Raw genomic sequence first — 20,840 nt, 5'->3', positions numbered from 1 at the left:
TTATTAAGTATGTAACTTGACTTTTTGGATGTAAAGACAATCATTTTATGTTTAAATAATTCAAACAGTGGTTTTAACCTGAGTGAAATATGAAGTGATTGATGTAAAACAAACCTCCTCTTCACCTTGCACTTCACAGGGTGTGCCGGGTACCCTTTGGATCCATTGTCCACTTCCCTGCAGCCTGTAACTCAGGGGCTGGTTTCTGGACCGCTCAGTGGGCTCCTTAGTTCTCTGGCTTCCAGTTCAGTTGAAGCACTGGAAGGCCCTGGTGGGAGATCAGGCAGGTGGAAGCAGAATGAAGTCAGAATGTTTCCCTGCTGGCTTGGTCGCAGTAGATTGACTGTGCTCCTTGGACAAAGACCACAGCTCCTATACTCTCAGGGTCTTGGCCTTCCCCTACCCTCTTAGGTTCAGCGGTGGACTCGGCTCCACTTATCACAGAATACTGAAGCATTTCCTTAAACCCTGCCCTTAGTCCCTTTATTAAACTCTTTCTCAAATTGGTCAGTTTTCACTTACCATCTGTTTCTTACCTATCCTGACTGAACCACAGCTCATCATGGCACAGGAGTTGAGTCCAGGTGAATTAACTTCCTCTTAAAGGAAAGGCCTTTTGTAAATGTTGGGCCATTTCTAGTACTGTCCTGTAGCTGGGAAATGAGTTTTTCCTTCTCCTTCCACTGAAGCGAGTGCATTTACCCATCGTATTTCCTATTTGTTTTTCCCAGAACCAGCCATGCTATTCCAAGCCTGCACGTCATCACATATTCCTGCTGCCCCATCATCATCAGGTAGTCTTTTATAGTAGATATTTTGACATTAAGAATTGAGATTAAAATGTTTTTTCAAAAAGCTATTTTAAAGAATAATTACAGAGGGCCTTGATTCATAGAATGAGAATAAAGAGGTGAATGATAAAGTTCCTTTCCTCATGAAGCTTACCTGCTACTGGAGGTATATTAAAAAGGTAAACACACACACAAAAGTGATTCAGATGGTGCTAAATTCAATGAAAAAAAGATGAAATAGGGAAATTTACAGATAGTAACTGGGGTTTAGGGGACAGTTATTTTAGAGGGAGAAGCCTAACAGGTAGATATTCTGTGGTATTGTCTGAAATAAGATCAATATTCTTAACATACCTGGTACATAAGTATAGCAGACCTGATTTTTGTTTGGAAAACTAAGCTTCTGATTTGCCTTATGCCCAGAGGGTGGGCCACTCAAACTTCTTACTGGTAGAAGTTGCAGGTTAATATTTTTGTGGGAAGCTACCTTGGATCTGGGGACTACTTGATTACCACTTCAGGTTTGCAGTTTTGAGTACTGGCAAGGAAGAAGTGACTTCGGCTTGGAAAATGTGGAGGACGAGCCAGATTTGCCATCTACTTCTACCTAAATGAATTAATTCTGATAAAGCTGCCTGCTTGTGCTTCCAAGACTCAGGACAACCATTAGAATATATGGTACTGTTTTGCTCTCTTAGAAAAAGGTGCCTCTCAAGGGTGATAAATTAGAAGATTCCAAGGCACTTCTGCACTTAGCAGAAGGAAAGCTGGCTTTCAGCTGCCACTTGCTTTCTTTGTTATGAATCTTTGTGCAGCTCAACTCTGTGTTACATCCTCAGTTAATTACATGGAGCTACTTACCATATACCTGAGTATACATTAAAGATGCTTAATTTACTAGGAGAAGCAGTGTTTCTAGAGGATATTATTTTTGAAAAACTTCATTTAAGGTGCACTTTGTTTTTCTACCGTTCTTATGTATTTTTGCACTAATATTATAAATGATTTTGAATACGCTTCACATTACAGGCAAAGTAATCCTGCCTAATAGCTCTTGGACTATTTATTTCGTATGGCAGCCAATCCATGTTTCTGTTAGACAGTTATAAAAATTATATTAATGTAATGTTTTAAGCTTTATGAAAAGAATTATATAGTATGTTTTACATAGATGTAATTAGATCATAGATTTAATTAGAGCAAAGTCAATCTACTGTAATTAATCTAGATGTATTACAATCTAGAGCTGTGCTGTCCAATATAGTAGCCACTAGCCACCTGTGGTTATTGAGCTGTTGCTCATGCAAATTGAGCTGTGCTATAAGAGTAAAATAAACAGGATTTTAAAGACTTTATACAAAAAAAGAATGTAAAATATCTCCTTAATAATTTTCACTTATGAAATGATAGTATCTTGGATACATTGTATTAAATGTGATATGTTATTAAAATGCATTTCCATGCTTTTTTTATTATTATGGCTACTAGAAAATTACAAATGACATATATGACTCACGGTTGTAATTCATTATATATCTATTGCAGAACATTGGTCTAAAGTGTGTACCTTTTAATTATTATTTTAATAATTCTTGGATCCTCTGTGAACTGTGATGGCTCTCAATCTTTTCTCATTTGTGATTTTTTTTTCCCTTGGCAAGATTTACTGACTTGATTTATTCAGTTACTTTGTGTTGAAACACTCTGACACCTGGCAGGTTATGGTAATAGTTCTTAATCATGGTTGCTTTATAATCTTGTATGGAGATCAAAAATGAACAAAGATTGGGGTGTCTGGGTGGCTCAGTTGGTTAAGCGGCCGACTTCAGCTCAGGTCATGATCTCGCAGTCTGTGGATTTGAGCCCTGCATCGGGCTCTATGCTGACAGCTCAGAGCCTGGAGCCTGCTTCGGATTCTGTGTCTCCCTCTCTCTCTTGCCCTCCCCTGCTTGCTCTTTGTGTCTCTCTCTCTCAAAAATAATAAACATTAAAAAAAATAAAATAAATAAACAAAGATTACCTTAAACCACCCCTGCAATTTCTGATTCACAAGGTTTTCAGGTGGGTAAGAGGAGTGGTCCAATTCTTTCTTTCTTTCTTTCTTTCTTTCTTTCTTTCTTTCTTTCTTTCTTTCTTCCTTCCTTCCTTCCTTCCTTCCTTCCTTCCTTCCTTCCTCCCTCCCTCCCTCCCTCCCTCCCTCCCTCCCTCCCTCCCTCCCTCGCCTCTTTCTTTCTTTCTTTCTTTCTTTCTTTCTTTCTTTCTTTCTTTCTTTCTTTCTTTCTTTCAGCTTAGGTCAGTACCTTTGCATTTACTAATACCAGAGTGAAGTTTTGGATCTTTCTGTGAAGATTTATAATTAGGTACCTGTCAGCTGTCAGATATCATAGGCAGGTAACCAATGACATCTCTATGGTGACAGACAAGCTTTGCATTTTTGAGTCTGTTGAATAATGTAGATCTTTTGAGGTGGTTCCATCTTCTCATTGGAATGTAGAGGTACACTTTTTACTGCAAAAGCAGGAGGTAAAGAAATTTAGTCCTGCCTCATCCCCTCCCCAGATCCCGTAGCTTTCCTTAGGTAATACTTGATTGAGACACATGACCCAGTGTATGATGACAGTAGTTTCCTACCTATGTGTTATTAGAAAGTGGTGGCTAACGTATGAAAAATGACACGGCCACTGGGAGAAATATGTATTTGTATGGACTGCGTTAATCTTGCAAAATCTAAATGTGTTACTGTTTCTCATGAGTTCTCAGGAGACAGCATTTTTCCTGAAGGTTTTCCTTGGCTTCCTTTCAGATATTATGCTGAGGGAGGAATGGAAGTAGTGGTCATTTTTCAAAAGAGCCTAAATAGATACACAAACGTTGTAAACAATGGAAGAACTTTGCGGATGGACCTGGAAAGAAGTTTTTAATGAGTAATTTTCTGTCTAAAATATAAAAAGAGTCCTCATTCTTTGGGCAATTATAGTGAGTTCACATTAATTTTAAAATTTGCTTTTTTTTCTTCCTAAAAATATGGCCAAACCTACACACACACACACACACACACACACACACACACATATATAATACCTTGGAAATGATGTGAAATCCAACACCTACAATTCTGTGCTGTTAATACAGTTTTACTCTTTTCTCTAATAAGCCTGATAAAGATAACTTGAAACCTGGCATTGAATGGGTGATGGTACGTTGAAAACCATATCTACTTTGCATGAAATTCAAGAAAGGTTTTGCTTTCTGTCACCACATAAGGATATTGATGAAGCACTTTTGTTTTCTAAGAGAAAAACAAATCAAAAGCACAAAATTGCTTTTGATTTTTAATCAGTGGTAACTTCTTTACTGCCCCATTTCAAAGCTCCGCTGGTACTGATTTAATAGTTCTTGCTATGTTACATATTTTCTGTTTTTCTGGAATGATTGAACTGTTTGATAAATAATTACTTAGCAGTCATTCGTTTTTGCATTACCATCTGGGATTAGTGAGACCAGAGCCTCCTGCTTTGCCTCTTAGCAAAGTTCTAGCAATGGACCATAGTCTGCTCTTTGCTAACATTGCCACTTTAGGTCATGTTTTTCTTATTGCTCCCCTCCTTCTGACTTTGTTCTGGTTTCACAGAAGTTGATTAGTATCAGTTATCCTGAGTTAGGGCACAAAATGTACACTTCAAAACATGCCTTCGTTGCCTGAACTAAGTGTCTTATTTGCATGTTTCAAGGGTCTGGACTTGACAGCCAGGCTTCATTTCCTCTAGCCTGCAGTGTACTCTTCTTAATCTCACGTGAATTGATTTCAAGATTGGTTTAGAGTTAATACAATCCCACCAGTGTGCATTTCTTTAGTCTCAATGCCTTTCCAAATCCTTTGACTTGTTCTGACTTTTAGAAGTTATTGAAGTCTTGGAAGGAAGACTCTGGTTAAATTATTTCATAGTTCCTGTACGAGAGATTTCTTTGTGATTAGTGCAACTCAGTAGTTGCTTAGAGGCTTTTGAACTGTAATGTCTTAAAACAAACTATAATAAGGCCAAATGTTCCGGATACCCCTGTCCTCTTTGGCTCCTATTTAAGACAGACCCAGGGAATATTTGGGGGAATAGGAACCAGGGGTGTTGCAGGGGGCAGAAGTAGTTCAACATTTGCAGCTGCCTTCAACAGGCCAATACACTTTCAGTTGTTTTCTTGTTTCTGCTGGGATGTAAGAATCCCCTATCCTGTACAATCTGATGATAGAACTTCTAATTAGTGGGATGGGGGTAAGAGGAGTAAATGTAGATAATAATTACGAATATGTAGAGACTTTAAGAAATCAAAATAATATCTACTTCCTGGAAACTTGATCAGAGAATGCCCTGCAACAGGTTTTACTTTACAAGCTGTTTGCACTTTGATATCAATTTCAAAGTATCTCTAACAGATATTTCAGGATTTGCCATTATTATTAAAATGATTGTATGGAGGAATATCTAACAAGGTTTTCAAATCCTTTTCTGTTCCAAATGCATGCATATTGAGAGAGAGTCCAATTCAGTTAAAAATGCCATTTTGAAGCTATGTTACCCTCCTCTTTCTCTAACTACCAGCATCCTGCAAAACAATCACATCCCTCTTTGGGGTAAAAGGTGGATAGGGCCAGTATATGCCCTAGTCTCTATGATTGAGGAAGAACAAACCTGGTTAATGTGACTAGACAGGCAATTATGCTCTAGCCTTCCTGGTCATAGCACCAGATCTGGGAAAAACGGACAGCTTCTCTTGAGAGGTAGCATGATGAGGAGCAAGGACTCTGGAGCCAGTCTGCTTTGTTAGAGCTCTGCTACCTACTAGCTGTGACTTTTTTTGCAAATTACTCAACATTATAAAAATATTTTTGCTGCCTCTTTTGCAAAATGAGGATTATAATATACCTAACTAACAGGGTTGTTGTGGGGATTAAACAAGTTAATTTGTGTAAAGAGCTTGGAACAGGTCCTGGCACACAGTAATCCCTCGAAAAGGTAATAATTAGTGTTGTTTTTAGATATTGAAATGAGAAGCATTGGTAATTAAGTATCAGCATAACCATCTTTAGCATATTTCCAAGTACTAGTAGACAGTGTAATCCCTATAACTCCTCCATCATCCAGAGGGGGAAGATCATTTCACAGATCTAGAAGGGAGGAATTGTGACTCTTTAAAAACTCCGAGTGAGTCAATCACAGAGCCAGATAGAGAACCCAGGTTTCCTAATTCCCAGTCAGGTGCTGGACCATGATCAGGATGAATGATGTTGAACAACGGCTTTGCTGTTCAGAGTCTGACCTTCCAGGTCCAAATGGAGACTCCAAAACAAACAAACACGAGTTCTTGTTTTTGTTACCCTGGGGTGGAAACTGCTTGAGACTTTGGGGAATTAAACTCATTACTTTGAGTCTCTGAATGTCTTGGGGTTTCTTCAAACTGAGTTCCTGTCATTATTTTGTGGTTCTCGATGAAACCTACTCTTTTCGCTTTCCAATTCTGAAATATTAGTGAAGTTTTTCCCGGCAGTTTGTCTTTTCATTCAACTGTACATGTTCTCACAGGCTCCCTTAAATGATGGAAAGTAATCATTAAAAAAATAATTACAATAATATTACAGAACCCATTAATTCTATGACGATTCCCAGAGATCTCTCCTTCATAACTGTAGTAATTTTAAATGCACCTATGTTACACCACGTACGTTCATGTTCCCTAGGAAGTCCCAGTATAGAGATTTGATTATTTAGTCTCTCTTCTTTAGATAACTGCATACACAGAAATGTTTGTGAATTTTAGAACCATGTAACTTCAGATTTGAAAGGGGTCTTTGGAGGTCTCACACACAAGTGGTTTTTAAGCTGTGCTCCACTGAATTCTTGGCACTTTAGAATCAGCATGTTCTGGGGCGAAGGGAGTAGGGAACAAGAGTGTCTCCCTTTTTCATTTCCCCAAACATTTAAAAATGTTTTATATATTGGTCGTCTCCCTAATATTTACTTTAAAGAAATAAAAGTTTTTTCAGTTAGAATAATGTTTGGGAAATGTTGATCTAGACCAGTTTTCTCATTTTGCCCAGTAGACAACAAATGGCAAGTAAACACCTTAATCTTTAGATTTTGGGATTTTGCCACAAATTAAAAAACCAGAAAAGTTGGAGATCACGTCTTAGTTTAAGTCAAGACAGGTTTAGGAGAACATTCATATTCATATTCGTAATCATAATCATTCAGTATTCATTATGCAGTTTTATGTTTTACCTTTCTTTCTTTACAAGTCTGAAGGCTTTCTAGGTTTTTAGTGCTTCATGACTGTACCTACTTTAAGAAAGCCCAATATTGTACATAGGCACTCAAGTTTCTAAAACTAAGAACAATGATTAGTCACTTTATACAAAACCAGTGTTCCTATAAATGATAAGGCATAGGTTCCAATGGGATTTCTAAAATCTGCTTACTTGTAATCTTTAATAATCTTCTTTATGTTATCTATCAAAGTATGTATGCCTGTATTGAAATTTCTGTGAATAGGTAAGTGTATCTTTAGTTTAAACATTTACTTATTTTTGAGACAGAGAGAGACAGAGCATGAACAGGGGAGGGGCAGAGAGAGAGGGAGACACAGAATCTGAAACAGGCTCCAGGCTCTGAGCTGTCAGCACAGAGCCCGAAGCGGGGCTCGAACTCACGAACCGTGAGATCATGACCTAGGCTGATGTCGGACGCTTAACCGACCAAGCCACCCAGGCGCCCCTCTTTAGTTTAAAATAATAACCTACTATTGGTTTTCCGAAAGAAACATACTTAAATTTGCATTTAAATAAGAAAAGCAAACATTTTCTATTTTTGTTTTCATTTTTTTTTAATTTTGGGAAACTACAATTATAAGGTTATAAAAAAAGAAAAGCCAAACACCCTATTAAATTTTTTTAATGTTTATTTTTAATTTTTACTTTTTTGAGAGAGAGAGAGAGAGAGAGGGGGAGAGGATGAGCGGGGGAGGGGCAGAGAGAGGGCAAGACACAGAATCTGAAGCAGGTTCCAGGCTCTGAGCTGTCAGCACAGAGCCCAAAGCGGGGCTCAAACCCACAGACTGCGGGATCATGACCTGAGCCAAAGTTGGACGCTTAACCAACTGAGCCACCTAGGTGCCCTGAAAAGCCAAACACTTTGTTTAAAATATAATTAATAATAAAATGAGAAAAATTGCCTTTAATCCTTGGCTGATGTTTCTTTATATATTTTTATTCACACCTCTATCTACCAAGTGTCTGCTATGTGCTATACTTTGTTTTTAGCACTGGTGATGTAATGGAAAGCAAGGCATGGTTCCTGTCCTCAAAAAGCTTGTATTGTGGAAAAGGAGACAGGCAAATGAATAAGCAATTACGATAAAGGGTGATAAGTACTGTAGTCTGGGTGTAAGAACAGGGAATTTTCAGAACACATAGGAGGGGCACTGTGTTTTCTATGTAAGGGATAGAAACTAGCCAGGGGAAACTTCCTGGAAACGAGACCTCAAAGGCAAGTACCAAAGGCAGTTGGGAAGGAGTTTAAGAGGATCAAAAATTCATGTTAGGTAGAACAAATGACAGTGAGGGGTGAGGGGGGCACACAGGGGGTTGCAGGTAACTCTGAATGATTAGCGCTCATACTGGAATGTAGGGGGAGTGGAAAGAGGTTTATCTTGAAGCGCCTCTTATGCCATGCTAAAGAGTTAGGCCTTATCCTGGAGAATTCTTTAAGAATTTAGGCAGATTGGGGCGCCTGGGTGGCGCAGTCGGTTAAGCGTCCGACTTCAGCCAGGTCACGATCTCGCGGTCCGTGAGTTCGAGCCCCGCGTCAGGCTCTGGGCTGATGGCTCGGAGCCTGGAGCCTGTTTCCAATTCTGTGTCTCCCTCTCTCTCTGCCCCTCCCCCGTTCATGCTCTGTCTCTCTCTGTCCCAAAAATAAATTAAAAAAAAAAAATTAAAAAAAAAATTTAGGCAGAAAAGATTTACTTCGATTTGTGGTTTTACAGGATCATTGGCCAGGATATGGAGAATGAATTAGGGGAAGGTACAACTGGATAGTTGCGTAAGGTGAGAGGGGTGTGGAGTTGGTCTGAACCAAGGTGAAGAGTAGAGAGGGAGAGAAGTGGATGTGTTTAAGTAATATTAAGAAGGAGGAAACAACAAGACTTAAGTTGTATTTATGGTTAAAAGTGGGGAGGGTTGGAGAATGTCTGCAGTGTCCTAACTTCGTCTGTGGGTGGCTAGTTCATCAGTTTCCTGGAATAAGGAATTAGAAAGGGAGCAGGATTTGGAAGATGGAGTGATGCCATCAGCCCTGAATGTATTGGATTTGGATTTCCATTGGTTAAGCAAGTGGAGATGTCTTGTAAGAAGTGTAATATATGAGTCTGGAGTGCTGGTGAAGTATCGGATCTGGTGGTACAGAGTTGGTATTCTCTGGCATGTTAGGAGGAAATTGAATCTGTAAAGGGAAACAAAAGGGACGAGTAGCCTGGTATTGTGGACCCATTGCTATAGAAGACAAATTCACACATGCCTTGGTTTGGAAACTTTTCAAGCCTATGGGAACAAAACTTTTATAAATTATTTTTTTAAGTTCACCGAAGAAATTAGTATGTTAGTATGTTAGTATATTAGTATGTTAATGAATCTTGTCATGTAAATAATGCTATTAACATAACAATTAAGGGGCACCTGGGTGGCTCAATCTGTTAAGCGTCCCACTTAAGCTCAGATGGTTTGTGGTTTGTGAGTTGGAGCCCCGCATTGTGTGCTGTGCTGACAGCTAGGAGCCTGGAGCCTGCTTCAGATTGTGTCTTCCTTTCTCTCTGCCCCTCCCCCCGCTCACAATCTGTGTCTCTCTCTCTCTCAAAAATAAGCAAACATTAAAAAAAATAAAAAATAAAATAAAATAACAATTAATATGCCCCTAAATTTATCTTTTTAAGAAAAATTTTAGAAATTCAATTTTCTTAAATTATATCTAAACCTTATTTCTGTAAGGAGTTAGAAAATGTACCTGGAATTCAAGCTACGTTGTTGTTTTCTATTTTAAAAAAGAAACTTCAAAAAAAATGAGAGTCTAAGAAATTCCTTTAAAGACATCTTTGGGAAATGGTACAATTAAGTTTGTTTTTATTTCATTTGTAAGGTTCTCTACCTAGAAGAAATTGGAGGGCATTTTGGAAGCAAGCTTTATGATATCAAGCGTAAGAATTTTTTTCCCTCAACATAACTTAATATTTTTGCTGTTCTTGGAAATCGGAACAGACAGTTTGCTATGTCCCGAACTCAGCTTCCAGCTAGCCATGTGGCAGCTGAAGCAAAAAATTTCACGTTCTGCACTCTATTTGCTCGCCAGCTTTAAAAACATATCAACAAACTGTGAGTATCGAATTCACATGTCTGTTTTTCTATGGCAAGTAAAGGTTACCCTTTAATGTATTAAGGGGGAGAGATCACGGAGGAAAAAAGTTACAAGGGAAGCACTTTCCCTAGCAGAAATTGCATAAATCACAGCTTCTCCGCTTGATGTGGTGAGAAAAATGAGGATTGATTCACTGAAGTTTTCCTGACCTCCTTACACTCATTTACCTCTAGTTAATCTAGTTTAAAGATAGAATAATATTTACAATCTGTAGATTTAATTTGGATTAGGAAGGCTTTCCTCGTTTTGGTGGGGGTATTATTGAGAGAATTGAGATTCTTAATCACTTAAGCAAAAACGTATCCAAGTTGTCACCTGCTAAATTCTGCATGATGTTAAAAAGCCCACAAAACTGATGTTCAGTGTGTTGTCTTAATTTTTATTTCCTTGTATGTTTAAACCCACTGCTGGACTTGACTGTCATGGGTTCTGCTAAAGTTTTATTACTGAATTTGAAACTGGAAGCACTTTTCTCTTTTATATATTTAGTTAAATATCAGAAAATTCTGTAACTAGCAATTGCTGCTCCTACTTGACAGAAATAGATCAGATCTGTGTGGTGGTGATAACTCACGTCCTAACACTCACAAACTGATTATTTTAGCATTTTATTTTATCTTATTTTATTTTTTAAAAAATTTTTTACTGTTTATTTTTGAGAGAGAGACACACAGAATGTGAACAGGGAGCGGCAGAGAGAGAGACACAGACTCCAAAGCGGGTTCCAGGCTCTGAGCTGTCAGCACAGAGCCCAACACGGCCCTGGACCGAACCGTGAAATCATGACCTGAGCCTGATGTTGGACGTTTAACCGACTGGGCCACCCGGGCACCCCTATTTTAGTATTTTAGACACATGGATTGGTTTCTTAGGAATAGCTAGTTATAGACCTGGACTAACCATATTTTCAATTTGCAAATCTTAAAATAATGAATAAATTTTGAACCCCTTCTTGGCCAGATACTGAGTTACTGAAAAGTTTAAAGCAAAGGCCCTTCAGGAATTTAAAACTAATTAAGAAGCAAAAATAAATATGTATGATCCATGAACTAAAATTTCCCCACAAAGACAGTGTTTCCAAGAGCTGCTTTTTAAGCCTTTTGCTCTTTTTTTTTTTCATTCTCTATCCTTTTCCTCCCTCAGACCTGTAAATATAAGAAAAAGTACATTTCCATCTCTGAACTTCTGCGTAATCTAACCCATGTTTATATCCATCTAAGTTCTGGACTTTTCCCTTTGAATGTCCCACACAACCTTGAACTCAAAATATTAGAATGTATTTATCTTTCCCAGCTCTACTTTTACTTCCCGATCCATTGTCTATTTACCTAGTTGCTTAAGCCTTAAATATGGGAATCTACTTGACTCTCTGCACATATTCAATTCGTCAGTGAGTACTTAGAATTCTATTTCCTCTGTCTCTATCACTTTCCTTCTGGTCTGTCCACTTCCCCCAGTCTCTATATCTACCATCTGAGCCTAAGTCGTTGTCCCCCTTCCTTTGGGTTACTTCGCTCACCTTTTAATTGGTCTTCCTATCTCTGGTCATCTTTCAATTCATTCTGCACAGTCAAAAGTAAATTTAATCATGTCATTCAGTTGCTGTTCAAGTGCCTTTAATAAGTCTCAAGATATAATTTAAGCTTCTTACGCATAAAAGGTCCTTCTCACTAGCTTCACCGGCCCCCACCATGCCAGGCATATACAATTACTCATAGTTCTTTGACCTCATCATGTAACAAACTATCGTACATCCACCAAAATCCACCTCAAGCACTAGTTCCTCCAAGAGGTTTTGTTGAACTTTGCTCCTTGTCTGATTTGCGTGGCCTTTGCTGGGGTTTCAAAAACTTATCAGACTTTACTGTAATCTTTAAGTTACCTATCTATCTTTATAAAGACACCTTAGATTAGATAGATTAGATCATTGAGGGCTGGGACCTAGCCTTTAGTGCTTGTATATTACAGTGTCTAGAATAGTACCTGACACAAGGAAGAGGCCCAATAAGTCTTTCTCAGATAGGCACTGGATCTATACACTGGAATACTACTCAGCCAAAAAAAAAAAACAAACATACTAATGATACATTCAACAACGTGAATAAATCTCCAACTAATTATGCGAGTAAAAGAAACCAGACCAAAAAAAAAGCACATACTAAATGACTCCACTTATGTAAACTTCTAAAAAATGCAAATTGATCTATCATGACAGAAAGCAGATTAGTGATTGCCTAGGGAGAGGCAGAAATGGGAGGGAAGGATAACTAGGGGGGACGAAGACACTTCTGGGGTTGATGACTATGTTCATTAGTACCTTGAATTGTGCTGATGGTTTCACTGGTGTATACAAATGTCAAAAGTTATCAAGTTGTACATTTTTAAATATACAGTTTATTGCATGTCCATTATACCTTAGTTAAAAATAGTGCCAATAAGGAGGAATGAATGCATCACTGAATGCCTTTAAACTATACTGGGACATGCTGTTGGAGACTCAGGCAAAGAGGCAAGATCATATCTACTAATAACCATGTACTTTGATGGTGGCATCTCACAGGGTTCTTGGGCTGATGGTTCCCATCCCCTACCTTACCATCACTGTACCTCCCTGATGACTACTTAGCAACTATCCCCTGCTTCTAAGGCAGTGTCAGATTCAACTGTTTGGGGTATTGGAAATAACTAAAACTTTGGATCATGGGATTATGGATTATATTCTAGAAGAAGCAAGGAGGGGCTTAAGGAAGGGCATACCCCTTGTCCCTGTGGTGGTGGAAGAGGTAAGGGAGGTGTATGAATGACAGTAATGCTAGGAGACCCAGACCACTTTGGGGGCACAGGACCCCTGGCATCTGTGAATCTTGAGACAGGGGAATCTTTGTATTAAGGAAAATGGGAAGGCAGATATTCTACTAGTCTCTAAGAAAAGTTCCCCAAACAATTCAATCAAGTTCACGCTATAGTCTGTAAGACCAGAATTAAATGCAATGCAATTTTAGGGCCAAGGAAACTATTCTATACCCTCCCCTCCTGCAACATTCTTCTCACTTTCTGAATATTCTCTAAAATCTTCTCTGAGGACATTCTTTTATTTCATAATAGGAAATAAGACTAGTAAAATTCTCAAAAGAGTGAATACATTTGTAATAATTAAGTTCAGTTAAAGGATAAATGACATTACATGTTGCTGTTTGCATTTGGAGATGTTAAAAATTAAGAAGACGCATAATATCTGGGTTTGAGAAAGGAGAGTTCTCTCACATACACTGAATGCTGTGAAGACACTTTTCAGATGTTATAATTTTGCCAGTTTTATTATTATTTATTTTTTTGTACTGAAAGATAGAGGGTGGATACCCTATGTCATGTCAGAAATCTTGAGTTCAGTGGATGGGCCTAATATACTTAGATAACAAAAGACAGGGAATGGTTATTGTGGTATGCTTAGCTATCACAGACCACAGAGCATGACAGCCAAAAAAGCAATCTCAGGCTTCAGTTAGGTAGCCATATTTCTTGATTTTTCTCCATGTAATGTAGTGAACACTGAACTGACAACTCTAGGAAAACACAAAAAGTAATTGATTATAAGACCATTCCATACTCACAAGGAGCTTTAAGCTTAAATAAAGACAAGGAGATATATGCAAATGAAATAAGAAGAGAATAGACACAAAAGAATCATAGGAAAAATATAAACATCTGCAAAATGTGGAAACATCTTCCTAAGTGATTTCTCCTGTCAGTGTGCAAACAGGATTGTCGAAGTGATTTGGTTGAGCAGAGCCATATGGGGTTAGTTTGGGAGATGATTCCTGGCAGCCTTCTGAAGGAGGAGGGACAAGATTTGACATATATGATCTGTGAAGACTTTTGGGCTGGGGGAATGTAGTTAGGAGCAAGAGACTCTAAAATTCTCTTGAAATGTGAAATATGACAAGAATCAGATACTGCTGAAATGTAAGCTAGAAATGTGTCAGGAGGATAGGATCAGAACACAAGCAGGAAAAAAAAAGGGGAAAGAAATCATCAAAATCACCACTGGAGTCTGGTGAAAAAAAATTATTAAGTAATAGGCCAAAGAAAAAGATGAATACAAGCATGAAAAAAGGGAGAAAAAAAAAAGAGATGGAACTCTAGTCTTAGTTAATAAGTTATTAAGCAATGGCTTCTTTCATAAGGAAGCAATGCTGGTGATTTTAGGCTTTCCTTATGTAGAAGATTCAGGTAAAACTCAGAATCAAGTTAACCAATCATTAGAAGATCATGGTGATGGTTCATTTTAAGAATAACCAGAATTCAGAAATCCTGTCATAAAAGGGGACCAAGAAGGGAATGTGTGCCAGGCTAATGAGCAAAATGACTCATCTGTTAGTAAAATACTTGAAATTTTTTAATTAATTTTGTTTCACCAAGAACTCTGAAGCAAAGTTCCCCACAGCCCCCCATTCAACTCTCAGCTCCCTGCCCCATTTCATCCTCTCCCCAACCCACTGCCTTCCCTTCTGCTTTGAGATTGTCTTTGGCTTCCAGTCTGTTATGATGCATGTACCAGGGCACATTGTAAAATAATTTGATGTTCATTTATGGAGAGAGAAAACATTTTCTAAATCTTCTTTCCAGGCCACCTGTAAACCAGTGACAGGGCTAGCTAAGTAAACAGGAAAGCCAGCATCCTCTGCTTCAGAAACCAAACACTCACACAAGGACTGATTCTCTGGGTAGGTGGGTCAGTCATGTCTGAACATCTGCTTTTCTTAGCCTTTTCTCTCCTTTCCCCTCCCTTGATGTATAAAGTCCTTTCTTTATTCATGTGAGAAAATGTCCCCTTTATTAATAACGGAATTGCAGCAGATTTGGATGACTTGAGCTTTAAAATTTTGTAAAGTATGGGGAAGGGGTAGAAATAGAAACCAACTAGTTTCATTGATTAAAGGTCATGCCAAAGAATAAAGAGATCGATATTTTGGAAACTTTTTTAAACTAAGAAAATATTTTTTAAAAAATTTTTAATGTTTATTTATTTTAGAGAGAGAGAGAGAGAGAGAGAGAGCGCGAGCGAGCGTGAGTGGGGGAGGGGCAGAGAGAGAAGGAGACACAGAATCCGAAGCAGGCTCCAGGCTCTGAGCTGTCAGCACAGAGCCCAATGCGGGGCTCAAACCCACGAACCGTGAGATCATGACCTGAGCCGAAGTCGGACACTTAACCAACTGAGCCACCCAGGCGCCCCAAGAAAATATTTTTTAAAAGAAAAAACTATAAGAAAATATTTCATCTTGTTGGTAACCGTTGGATATGTATGATAAAGGAGTTAACAGAGCAGGTGTATTTTAAAACTACCTGCAGCAATCAGAAAGGAAGATGGAAATCCACAAATTGCATGGGAAGAGTTGACTTGAATCTCTGCCTTTCACTCCCTATTCCTGATCTGCAGTTACTTTTTGATTATAGCACAGCCTTGGCAGAAGAATCCAACTTGCTAAAAGTGTTCAAAAAAAAAAATCTCTGGCATTTCCTGTTGGTTGGAAGCTGTTTGGCTTTCTGCATTACTATTTAGTGTTATCATTGGCCAAGTACCTTTGCTGGGTAGGAAAATACTGGTGCAAATTTTACTGGCGAGGTGGGAGTAAAAGCCATAAAAATTCTCAATTTCCCTTTTAAAAACTTAACTCATTTGTCCAAGAGGAATGAATACAGAAGGACAAGAGATTTTAAACTTCCCGTACATCTGGGTACAGCAGTGTATTTTGACTCCAAGCACAATAAAACAACCTTACTTGCTGGTGGTATATGACATAATGACCCAAATATGTTTTTAAAAAATCATTTATTGCTGTACATAAACAGCGAAGTTAGCGCAAGGGATGATAAAATAACACGGGTAATTCTTCCTTTAGCTGGGAACCATTGGCGGCCCATTAGGATTCCAGATGTAGCTGTGTGTGCTTTTCCATTTGTTTTCCAATGTCTAGTGCTTATGCCCTTGGTACCTTGACGGTGCTTGTCAGGCATGTTGGCTTTTCAGCTTGAGGTCTTCCTTGGAGAAACACAGTGATCGGGCTCTGGGCTATAAAGCACACTATTGTCTTGGGCCCAGTTTGTTGAGAATATAAGACCCAGGGCAGCCTCCTGCCAAAGGTCAAATACCAGCTTGACCGAAGTTCCTCAAGTCAACACTGGACCTCCCCAGACAAGAGACACTTCAACTCTTCCTGAAGAAAAAGTGTTTTTATATTTTTATCACTCACTATAATAATGGTGATTGTTATAGTACAAATAAGCTGAAATACATTTTGATAACATATTTATTAGAGTTATTCTCATGAAAAATAGCTCACATAGCCAGAAGCTGATAGATGAATTAAATATATTTTTCCAACGTTTTGGGCATTTAAAAAAGAAGCAGTCTCTCTGTCCAAAAAACAGCCTAATAAGCAGTAGTGGAGGGTAGAGTTGTAAAACTGTATAGATAGAATCATTGTATTTTACACAGAAAAAGAAAGCAGCTAAAAATAGAACCATAGCTAATTTAGCGAACTCCCTGACTGCCAAAAATGCATGTCTGAAATCAGGTGGGTGTTTCTTTATGAGTCACTTAACCAAATGTAAAATTTATAGCCCAGTCTTATACAGACTCTAGCAAAGATTCAGAGCATCAGTTTATTACAGGGCTACTATTAAGGATGCTTAAAATTCCCCAGCTTTACACTCCTCACCCCAGGGGTCTAGCCTTAGCTAGTTATGATTGGGTCTGGCCCAAATGCTCCTATTAGACAGGGATTTAAGTATTCAACAATACAGTTAGACCCTTTCTGTTGAGCTGAATGCTCTTCCTCCTGGGGAGCTCAGCTCACCCCTCCTGTGTCCAACAACAGCAACTTCCCTTTGCTTCTTACCACTTTTCACCTGTGCCCTGGCTTAGCCAATCGAGGGAAATAATGCTTAAAGAAAACAAAATAAATAGCAGATGGCTGAGTGTACTCTGGGATGAATAAATTACAGCTGCAAAGGGGAAAAGTGAGTTGGTGGATGCACACTGCTGTATTTGTCGCTGACATACAGGATGCTCAGCACGCTGACCTCAACATGTACCAGGCCCACCACCATTAATCACTCCACATAATCTAAGCCAGAAATTTAAGGAGCCCAAGGGATTGGTGACTCCTTGGAGTGGAAGCCGAGAAAGCTAACGAGAGACAAAATACAAAGTGTAAAAGTGGCTCCAGATAAGATGGCAGTGGTTTCTCAGTGCCCAAGAAACTCAAGTGATTTTGGATAGACTTTATTTCATGTGGATTCAGATGTAGTGCAAGTGCAATCATCTGAAGAGCTACATGCATTATGGTAGGTTCATGCTCTTTAATAAATAAGATAATTATCCTCCCTGCCTCCCCGTGATATCACAGTGCCATTCGGGAAGCTTTTCTAAATGGAACATGGGGTTCAGCCTTTTACAAATCAAACGGTTTATCAAATTCATCATCAAAATAAACCATGAAGTACCTGTAACACCAAGCTTCTTTGACAAATTTGGGATTTAAATGTAATTTTTATTAATCAAGAAAAAGTTTTTTCATTTGAAAAGTTTGACACTCTCCCAATCTTTATCTATCCATCCATGGTACCTTCTACTCAGTCAGGCTACATCTTTTACAGGTATATTTCTAGACTGAGAGAGTAAAAATATATCTATGTCCAACAATATCCTCTGAATAGTTTCATCAAGAAAGAGTACAAAAATACAAGGGGGTTAGAAAACAAAAGGAGATAATAAATGTAGTTTCTTATAGATCCACTGACTAATTTTCTATTCGGTGTACCCAGTTCCTTTTAGGTCCTGGTGTGTTGAATGTCAAGTGGATAGACTTCATTTCAGTTATTACACATCCGTTCTTTCTCCTTGTTGCTTAGTTGAGTTTTCCTCACAGCATCTTTTATGTGTTTCCTCAGAAAATACATTAAGATGAACACTTTAGGGTACAAGTAACCTAAATTTCCATCAATGGATGAATGGACAAAAAAAATGTAGTATATACATACAATGGTATATTATTCAGCCTTTAAAAAGGAAGAAAACCCTGGGGCGCCTGGGTGGCTCAGTCGGTTAAGCGTCTGACTTCAGCTCAGGTCGCGATCTGGCGGTCCGTGAGTTCGAGCCCCGTGTCGGGATCTGGGCTGATGGCTCAGAGCCTGGAGCCTGCTTCCGATTCTGTGTCTCCCTTTCTCTCTGCTCCTGCCCCGTTCATGCTCTGTCTCTCTCTGTCTCAAAAATAAATAAAACGTTAAAAAAAATTAAAAAAAAAAGGAAGAAAACCCTGTCACATGCTACAGCATAGATGAATCTTGAGGTTGTTTTGCTAAGTAAAATAGCCAGTCACAAAAAGACAAATACTGTATGATTCCACTTACATAAGGTATTCACAGTAGTCTAAATCACAGAAACAGGAAGTACGAGTTGCCAATGGCTGAATGAAGGGTTCAAAGGCCATTGTGTAATGGCCATAGAGCACCAGTTTTATAAGATGGAAAATTTCTGGAGATCCATGGCACAACAATGTGAATATACTTAACATTGTTGAACTGATTACTTAAAAATGGTTGATTGGAGCGTCTGGGTGGCTCAGTTGGTTGGGCATCCGACTTTGGCTCAGGTCATGATCTCATGGTTTGTGGGTTCCAGCCCCACATCAGGCTCTGTGCTGACAGCTCAGAGCCTGGAGCCTGCTTTGGATTCTGTGTCTCCCCCTCTCTCTGCCCCTCCTCTGCTCATGCTCTGTCTCTCCCTATCTCTCAATAATAAATAAACTTTAAAAAAATGGTTAAGATGGGGGGCACCTGGGTCGCTCAATTGGTTAAGCACCCAACCATTGGTTTAGGCTCAGGTCATCTCATGGTTCATGGGATTGAGCCCTGCATCAGGCTCTGTGCTGACAGTGCAGAGCCTATTTGGGATTCCCTCTCTCCCTTTCTCTCAACAACCCCCCTGCTCTCTCTCTCTCCCAAAATAAATAAATAAACTTAAAAAAAATGTTTGAGATGGGTAATCTCACCTTGTGTAATTTTTTTTACACAATTAAAAAAAAAGACAAAGACGTTGGTTACATTCTCCTTTACCCTTTTACTCTTGATTAGAACATTTCGCTGGTTGGTGTATGCTGGAATTTGGTAACTATTTAAGTTCTCCCAATAGGCAGTATGTAGGCAGTATGTATGAAAAATTCTAAGTACTCACTGAATAAAAAACTATAATAAACCACGTATATCCATTACCAGTTATAGTTTTATAACAGTTACAATGAAATGACAAATACAATTATAAATTTGCCAATTTTGTTTCATCTATTTCTCCACCTTTTTGGGGGGTGTATTTTAAAACAATGAACAGATTCATTTTTAATTATAGACTTAGCACTTGTTTCAGAAACTCAGAATGCATTGTTTAAAGATCCTGTCACATAAAAATAATATTTGTGATTGACATGCAGTGTTTTCTATAGTGCCTTAATTTCTTCAAATATAAAATTCAAATATATATACAGGGAAGATTATTGGTGGGGGGCACCTGGGTGGCTCAGTCAGTTAAGTGTCCGACTTCGGCTCAGGCCGTGATCTCATGGCTTGTGAGTTTGAGCCCCGCATTGGGCTCTGTGTTGACAACTCGGAGCCTGAGCCTACTTCTGATTCTGTCTCCCTATCTCTCTGTTCCTCTCTTGTTCACACTCTGTCTCTCCCTCTCTCTCAAAAATAAATAAACATTTTTTTAAAAAAAGGAAAGATTATGGGGAATGTCTGATTAGAGGATTAGGAATGTTGAATGGGAATGATTAAAGCCTTATGACTGATTTGGTAATACTTAGGAAGTGCTAAACAGTAAAGAAATAAAATGTTTAATTTTAGGGATTGGGAACTCTTTAAAGAGAACATCTTTATCTCTTCTGGATACAATGTGAGATTAAAACTTTTGAAAAATGTGGTCATTTTATCGCTAATGCCTGGAGAAGAAGAAAGGGCTAGTCTAGGCTCATCCACAGACCTTGTGGCCTTGGATGAGTTGCTTAATCTTTCAAGGACTTAATCCCCTTATATATGAAATGATGGCTTTGGAAAGTATAGCTGCTAAGGTCCTTTCCAATTCAAGAATTCTATGATTTGAGAGTTGGAGTGAATATATTACTACAAAAGATTTCCGTAGATTGAATTCATGGCTGAATTAACTATAGTAAAGGCCCTACCTTTTGATATGGTTGCCATTATTCACAGATTATGGAAGTTGAGATATCCTCTCACATTTTAGCAAACATCATGTGAAGAAGTACTTCTGATACAAAATAATGTGTAATTTTGTATGGAACGGTTGCCAAGATGTTTTTGTAAGGTCTTCTATTAAAGTTTTATGGAAATTGACATGATATACAGTATTTTATATTTAATATTCATTTTTGTGTTCTAAATTTTAAAACAAAATGAAAAAATATGTATAATGAAATAATTTGAACTAAAGAGTTGATTGGTTACTTTGAGCCAAGTCCTTTTAAAAAAAAGGAATTTCATCATTACAAAATTTAGGAGGAAAAGGAAAAATGTGTGGGAAATA

General features: G+C 38.4%; 1 protein-coding gene and 1 long non-coding RNA gene across 6 annotated transcripts in view; both read left to right on the top strand.

Annotated features, from left to right (window-relative positions):
• Positions 1-2,665, top strand: part of LOC123386053 — a 30,339-nt gene extending 27,674 nt beyond the window's left edge. Inside the window, exon 4 of the long non-coding RNA XR_006599540.1 lies at positions 732-2,665. This is a non-coding gene — a long non-coding RNA (uncharacterized LOC123386053). The remainder of the gene's footprint in view (positions 1-731) is intronic.
• The window catches only part of SLC25A21 (solute carrier family 25 member 21), a 492,785-nt gene that overhangs the window by 108,003 nt on the left and 363,942 nt on the right, over positions 1-20,840 (top strand). The window lies entirely within an intron of this gene.

Source organism: Felis catus, chromosome B3, assembly GCF_018350175.1.
Source record: "Felis catus isolate Fca126 chromosome B3, F.catus_Fca126_mat1.0, whole genome shotgun sequence".
In the NCBI taxonomy this organism is placed as follows: Eukaryota; Metazoa; Chordata; class Mammalia; order Carnivora; family Felidae; genus Felis; species Felis catus.
This window is presented reverse-complemented; position numbering and strand designations above follow the sequence as displayed.